This window comes from Sinohyriopsis cumingii, chromosome 3 (genome assembly GCF_028554795.1).
Source record: "Sinohyriopsis cumingii isolate HCF-2022 chromosome 3, ASM2855479v2, whole genome shotgun sequence".
Classification (NCBI taxonomy): Eukaryota; Metazoa; Mollusca; class Bivalvia; order Unionida; family Unionidae; genus Sinohyriopsis; species Sinohyriopsis cumingii.
The window spans coordinates 120699514-120707958 of record NC_142963.1 but is presented as its reverse complement, the minus strand read 5'-3'; the positions used below and the strand labels follow the sequence as shown (position 1 = coordinate 120707958).

At 36.2% G+C, this 8445-nt stretch overlaps 2 non-coding genes across 2 annotated transcripts; both read right to left on the bottom strand.

Moving 5' to 3' along the window:
• Positions 1–3259: 3259 nt before the first annotated feature.
• Trnae-cuc (transfer RNA glutamic acid (anticodon CUC)) lies at positions 3260–3331 on the bottom strand. Its single transcript has one exon. It is a non-coding gene; the product is annotated as a tRNA-Glu (tRNA).
• Positions 3332–6464: 3133 nt separating this feature from the next.
• Trnae-cuc (transfer RNA glutamic acid (anticodon CUC)) lies at positions 6465–6536 on the bottom strand. The gene has a single exon. It is a non-coding gene; the product is annotated as a tRNA-Glu (tRNA).
• Positions 6537–8445: the final 1909 nt, after the last annotated feature.

Genomic DNA, 8445 nt, shown 5'->3' with positions numbered 1-8445 from the left:
CGGGTGCTAACTACAAAAACAATTGAAAGTTGCAAATCTTTCATTTGAACAATGCCAAAAGCCAGGGATACTTAATTGATATGCTTCATTGTTCACTCGATAACTACACATCATATAAATGCACGAATAAATCATACATAAGGTTTTGAAACAATTTGTAATCTTTATGAACATTTATTAAAGTTGGTAATAAGCATATTTGCAATTGGTGAAACAAATCATTTGACCGCTGAAGTCTCAAATTCAGATGAAATTCAGAAGAAACAGAATAAAAACGACCGAAAACAACTATATGTCGCCAGTGTTGCAGGGTCATCACAGCTTACATCTGAAAGAGGCGATATTGTTACTAATCTGATTCCAGCCGACACTTAATTGATTTTGAGACATATATACACCTCGTGCACTACACCGAAACTGATGAAAGTTGGACTATATTTTACTTACTATCCTCTTGGAATTTCTGTAACTTACATTTCACTTTCGTTCTCATTATGTACTTGATTTCACTTGGTATGCGCAATGGGACGATTCTAGTAAAGAATAGCATTTGTCTTTCCACGATTGAATATCAAGTTCCGGCCAACACTGTGCAAGAGCTGATGTCCAGTTTCCTGTAGCTTGTTGTTTCTCGCTTGTGGAACATTCGAAGGCGGATTTTTTCTAGAATATCGGTCCGTTCATGGCCCAGTTTTCTATTATTTCAATCGTCATATGGGCCTCAATGGAGACTGCATCATACAGTGAATATTCGTCCGTTCGTAGCACACTGTTAATTAAATAAAGATATCCGACGCTATTGCCACAGCGAGATGGATCGGGGAGGTGATGGCATTGAAGCTATCATAAATGGGGTATTGATTGATTGATTGATCAGCTTTGACGTATTGACGTTTCATTTATTCAATGTAGGTAGGTGCGGTAGCTTGTATGGTAGAGCGCAGACCGCGTATTTCAAGGGTGGATGGTTCAACATCCGCCATTGCAGTCCTAGTCGGTTGCCTAGGTTTGGCCTTAGGAAATACACTTAGGTTCTATTTCTTCCTCAATAGATGCCTTTGAAGAAAATTGATTCAGGATGCACAGTCTTCAAACTGAAAATATAGAGTTTTTTTATTTGTATAATCTATTCTACTCTGCTTCATTTCGCCTAGTACAACTTGTTTTCTGGAGAAACTACGAGTACTAGGATTTCGTGATCTCCATAAATCGGTAATATTTCTATCATGAATGATTTTATAAAGTTCACGCACTGCTACATCATAAATATGTAAGGGTTTGTTATGTCGATCAATACCTGCTAAAGTTGTATTGAAATCACCAGCCAGGATAGTGCTGTCACTAGTACTGTTATGTAAATATGTATTTAGCTTCATGAAAAAGTTAAACCTTTCCTTCACAACATTTGGAGCATAAATATTGATTAAATCAATCACTTTATCATCAATAGCTATTTTAAGATGTAAAATCCTACCCTTTTCAATCATTTCTTGTGTCACCTGATTTCTCAATTCTCTCACTACTAAAACAGCAACACCTGCCCTCCTATTGTCTGCATTACTATAAAATATGTCACCATTCCAAATCTCATTTTCTCTAATACTTTCAGCAAACTCATCATCCCAAAAGGTTTCTTGCAATAATAAAATATGGCCTCTTTTCTCTTTAAATATTTCTAAAACAGACTTTAGTTTATTCAAATTACGCAAGCCATTTACATTTATAGATACAATATTTAAAGCCATGATTATGATGAGTGTATTGAAAGTATTAAAAAATGTTGTGTGTTTGATCATTTCTTAATAGGTGTTCGTCGCATGCTATTCATTTTCAGGTTAGGTACTGGATTAAACCTTCTCCTTCTCCTTTGTACTACTTTGAAATTTTCGATATTAGTACCGTTTTCTTGACATGTACGTGATTCGTTTGATCTTTCAACAACGTCTGCAGCCATCTTCCTGTCATCATCTGAATCTGTCCCCGATCCATCTCCAATTGTATGATTGTTGTTTACTTCCTCCTCAGATTCTATTTCTACATTGGTCATATCAACTCCACTTCTTTCTTTTTCTTCCCCACTTTCTCCACTCTCGTTATCTTGTTTTGCATTCTCAATTTCTTCTTTATCATCTTCGTCACTCGGTAACTCCAATATGTCTTCCCTAGTATCATCATCAACTTGCGAATGAATCCCTGCAATGGCCTCTCTGTAACATATACATGTTTGCGCCTCTTTGTGGCATTTGTCGCATATCCTGCATGTACACATTAGAGGAAAACTTACACAACTGTCACATCTTTGCCTTGTGCAATTTTTTGCTACATGGCCTTGCTCCCCACACTTGTAGCATACAAAATCAGGGCAGTCTTTTATAACATGTCCCGGATCTAGACATCTAGAACATACCTTAACTTGGTTGTCGTGTAATACTCTAAAGTATTGCTGACCATTGACAGTCTGAAATTTCAGACTGTAAGGCAAGGATTTTACCTGCTGTGGAAATTTACATTTGACATAACGAGTCCCATCAGCCACACTAGTCCCAGGATAATATCTGCGTTGAATGGGAGAAAGAAGTTCTACTCCGTATTCACCGAGCTTCATACTTATATCATCATCGGTGATGTATGCTGGTAAATGAAGAATTGACACAATAATAGTGTCTGAATATAAGAGAGTACAATCAAAGTGTTCACTTCCAATATCAATTCCACACAAGGTATTATATGCTACTTCCTTGCTCGGCAGTGTGACCTCATACAAATTTGCACCTTTGGGCACAACTGCATAGACCGACATATCTCCGGTTAATTCTTCTACACTTCTAACAATATCACTTGCCTTTATTTTCTTCACATCCTTTACATCAATCACCACGGTACATTCTTTCCCAAAACGACGAGAAGCTCCTGTCTGTCTATCGATGTTACTCGACATGCCATTCTTATTGTTAGCTATTCCACTGGTGTCATTAGAGTGTGAGTCAGCTCCTTGTGCTGCTCGTGCAGCACGACCAGGCTTTGTATTCATTGTCACAGAAAATAGTATTTTGTGTGGTGGATAAAGTCATCCACACACTCAAAATATATCACACTTATATATGAATACGATCACACAAATCTTATAAACGTACCTGTAACAAATTAAAACAGAAAAAATGTCTATTAAAGGAAAAAAACTTGAAAATTCACGGAGCGATCATCAAACGTGTTTTCCTTCTGATGTCATAACCGGAAGTCCTATAGATTAAAACAAAAGTTTCCAAGCGGGGAATCGAACCCCGGCCGCCGCGGTGAGAGCGCGGAATCCTAGCCACTAGACCACTTGGGATATTATGGATATGATTTGTTGATACATGGATATCAAGTTGTCATGGCAATGGAAGATGCACATAATGTATTTCGCAAACACTGAGCTGTATAATCTACAGTATCTTTAGACATCTGAAATACAAATTTCAATCAGCGCCTAACTATAAACAAAAGAAGGACATTTATTTGATGAACAGGGTAAGATAAACAGAGTCAGTGCGAATGATGACTTGTTCTTAGGCCGCATGAAAACCTTTGGCGGGCCTCATGAAAGCCCTTGGCGGGCCGCTCGGGCCGTAGTTTCCCACCCCTGTCTTAGACATTATTTCCTAAAAATTTAAGGAAAGAAAACATGTATATTTTGAATCGTTAGAAATATTTTTTAAGAACAACACTTAAGTCTACTTGAGTAGTCTTTTATTGAACATATATTTCTCGAAAGCTTCTATTGTCTTCCCGAATATCAAGTATGTCGAGGCGTCTTAAATGACCATAATTAGGTTTGGTGGCTACACTGGGTAGATAATTTTGATCCTATGCATTGTTTTGCTCTTGCGATCAAAACTGGTATTGGGGAGATAACGGGAAATAAAATCATAAAAACATATACTATTTTAAAGAAGAACAGAGAGAGAGAGAGAGAGAGAGAGAGAGAGAGAGAGATGGAGAGAGAGAGATATGTGATCTTTAATTAACCGTTTGGAGTTTAACATGGATGTGATTCGTTTATATAGTCCAGTACAAAATAATCTGATACATTACCAGAACCTTTACAAGTTATTTGTTGTGAATCTGGTAATAAAGGCGGCATTTTTCGATTAAAGAAAAACGGGTACTAACTACAAAAACAATTGAAAGTTGCAAATCTTTCATTTGAACAATGCTAAAAGCCAGGGATACTTAATTGATATGCTTCATTGTTCACTCGATAACTACACATCATATAAATGCACGAATAAATCATACATAAGGTTTTGAAACAATTTGTAATCTTTATGAACATTTATTAAAGTTGGTAATAAGCATATTTGCAATTGGTGAAACAAATCATTTGACCGCTGAAGTCTCAAATTCAGATAAAATTCAGAAGAAACAGAATAAAAACGACCGAAAACAACTATATGTCGCCAGAGTTGCAGGGTCATCACAGCTTACATCTGAAAGAGGCGATATTGTTACTAATCTGATTCCAGCCGACACTTAATTGATTTTGAGACATATATACACCTCGTGCACTACACCGAAACTGATGAAAGTTGGACTATATTTTACTTACTATCCTCTTGGAATTTCTGTAACTTACATTTCACTTTCGTTCTCATTATGTACTTGATTTCACTTGGTATGCGCAATGGGACGATTCTAGTAAAGAATAGCATTTGTCTTTCCACGATTGAATATCAAGTTCCGGCCAACACTGTGCAAGAGCTGATGTCCAGTTTCCTGTAGCTTGTTGTTTCTCGCTTGTGGAACATTCGAAGGCGGATTTTTTCTAGAATATCGGTCCGTTCATGGCCCAGTTTTCTATTATTTCAATCGTCATATGGGCCTCAATGGAGACTGCATCATACAGTGAATATTCGTCCGTTCGTAGCACACTGTTAATTAAATAAAGATATCCGACGCTATTGCCACAGCGAGATGGATCGGGGAGGTGATGGCATTGAAGCTACCATAAATGGGGTATTGATTGATTGATCAGCTTTGACGTATTGACGTTTCATTTATTCAATGTAGGTAGGTGCGGTACCTTGTATGGTAGAGCGCAGACCGCGTATTTCAAGGGTGGATGGTTCAACATCCGCCATTGCAGTCCTAGTCGGTTGCCTAGGTTTGGCCTTAGGAAATACACTTAGGTTCTATTTCTTCCTCAACAGATGCCTTTGAAGAAAATTGATTCAGGATACACAGTCTTCAAACTGAAAATACAGAGCTTTTTTATTGGTATATAATTTTATTTGGATACTTGTATTTTCGACCTTTAGCAATTATTTGTGAACCACAATTCACCATAAAACTAGTCTGAAATTAAAGTTTTATAAAGAAGTTATAAGTAAGAAACGATTTAAACGTTTTTGGGTTGAATGATGTCACGTGACGCCATACAGATCTAGCTCTTTGCCTCCTGTGTACGCTCTTTCGCAGTCTGATGTGCCTCTGTTATAAGAAATATTTATTGAATTTAACAGGGAATTAAAATAAATAAGGGACATCTGTGAATAACTCCTGTGACTGAGAAAAGAACATAGGATAAACGTAACGGAAACGTACATGTTTTTATTCTTTCTGTTCCGCAAACAATCATGCGGAGGACACTAAAGGAAATGGCAGTAGTCATTAGCATTTCCAGTGACATTACTTTCATGCTATTAGGGTTACGCTTTATTTAAAGACCACGTTGGCTAAGTCTCCCACCCCGTCAATTTATTTCGTGATTCAAGGACAAAGTGCCGTAATATCGTAATATATTTAATAAATCGAAAGAGCTCATTGTTTGTCCCTGCAGAGACTCATGACTTGATCAATATTACATCGCTTTTACATTGTTCAAATTTGCGATACGATACATATTAAAGACATCATGTCAGACGTTATTCATACTAGGCACCTGCGTAATATTATGACGTCACATTCATACTAATTATACGCGTCATATTGCTATTAACAAGATTCGATATTCTTTATCCATTTAATAATCGATATTATCACAATGATACTTCAAGAACATTTAAATTGGAAAGGAGGAACTCGATACACCAAAATCAATCGTGAATTCATTTTCGTTAAATATAAAATTAATTAGTGTTAAATATGCTTAAACGTTGGCAAACGCTGTAAATTGTTCAGAGAGCTTCGTAAAAATCGAATCATTTGAAAGCGTATATAAAATCATTCATATATGACACGATTTGGCCGAGTGAATAATGGAAGCACTGTATTAAAAATGTTTTCCTTTGGTGTTTACACTAAATTTTTGCGAGAATAAATGTAATGTTTAATCAAATACTTTGGTTGTGATTAATCTCTTTCACCTAAGAAAAACTGTTTTTGATCAGAAAGTCGAAACGTAGATATAATTTCTACAATTTTTCTTATCTTTGTAAAGATAAAACTTTATGTTATATTTGCACGATATAGATTAAAACAAAAGTTTCCCAAGCGGGGAATCGAACCCCGGCCGCCGCGGTGAGAGCGCGGAATCCTAGCCACTAGACCACTTGGGATATTATGGATATGATTTGTTGATACATGGATATCAACTTGTGATGACAATGGAAGATGCACAAAATGTATTTCGCAAACACTGAGCTGTATAATCTACAGTATCTTTAGACATCTGAAATACAAATTTCAAGCAGCGCCTAGCTATAAACTAAAATTTTGAAGTATCTGAGATAAACTGACCACATTCTTTTTTTAAAAATGAAAGTAATTTGTAGAGCAAACTCGAATACTTTCTAATAGTCCAAATACTCTCTTTATCTATCGGTTATGAATTAAATAGAAAGAGACTTTTTTAAGACAATAAATGTGTACATTCATTATCAAATAGGTTAAATGTTGCAAAGTAGAAAAAAGTTAATTGTTTTAGTCCATATTTCTGGTAAGTGTCGGTATATTTAAATCAAATGAATAACTCACGGCCAAAATCACATCTATACATATTGAAAATAGCCAATATTTGAATCATATTGATTTTCCAGTAAGATGAAACTGCTTCAATGTAATTCTATGAGGAGAAAAAAACGAATGAAATTATTTCCTCACATTTCCATTGTTACTCATATTTTGAATACAAAAACACTATAGATTCACAATTCTTTCATTTGTCATTGTGGCCATGTGTAAAAGGAATCATGCTTTTAAGCATATCAACGGGTAACATTTCTATAATTCATGAAGAACAAGAAAGTTCTTGTGTCCCGCTATCATAATAGAAGGGAAACGTTTATCTTTGTCCGTCTGTCGCATCACATCATTGAGGTGCCCTCAAATAGTTCAAAAGATTCCAGCTTAAATAGCATTATCTTATTCAATAAACTTACTTAGGTATCTTCCTTATTAAAGGTTTTAATTGTATCACGAAGTAATCCTCTTGCGCACACCCATACTCAATTCTTGGCAACATTATGTCCATAATTTCCATTGTTTCAATTAAGAGTTTATACTGTCTAATAATTAAATATGCGGTGCACATCGTTCCATTTCTGGATTATTTGCTCTGCCGGTTTGAAGAGGTTTAAGTTCTAACTGTTTTACTGCATTGATACAGAAGAGAAAAAGAAGAGAACGAAAGAAACATAGAAATAAACTGAAAACTCTCTGAAGATGGAAATGACGGGTTTAAACGGCAACAGTGATTTGTGGAAACAATCAATAGGTTCCATAAAACACTTCAAGAAACATTAATTCAATAAAGACCACATACTGAGAACTAAGAAAGACCGCGAAAATGCTACAGGATCTGAAACTGAATTCTATTTAAATAAAGACCTCCATATAATTCAGTAGAAAAAGCTAAAAGCCTTTCATACATTCTTGAATTCCTTCGGTGATTGCACTTTTGCTATGAACATTATTAACAAGAATCTGTACTCATCTTGCATTTCACTAATTCGATTTTTTCCAATCAGTAAGTCCACATAAAAAGCGTTATCAGCTATTCTAAAGGCGAAATCAACTTCCCGCCATAAATAAGCATCCATGCTGCTACTTAACATGTGTTACCCACGTGACTAACAGCTGATATTGCATCTCTAACTTGCTTGAGAAAGATGTACAACTTATAAAGTTTAATGTGTATCTCTCGTTATTGAGTATTTGATTTGGTACTTAAATGATTAGGGGCCCGAGTGGCCGAGTGATCTAAAGCGATCTCCGTTACGGATCACTGCCATCTCACCTCTGTCTGCATGGGTTCGAGTCTCGGATTCGGTCAATGTGGATATGTGAGAAAGCTTGCCAGTAGCTTCTCGAGGGTCGGTGGTTCTTTCCCGGGATTTCCCGGGTTGTTCCTCCACCATTAATACTGGCCGCCATGTATAGCCTATCGTGTGCTGAAAAATGGCGTTAAGCCCTACAACAACAACAACAACTTAACTGATTATAAGTTGTGATAAAAGACATGGAATA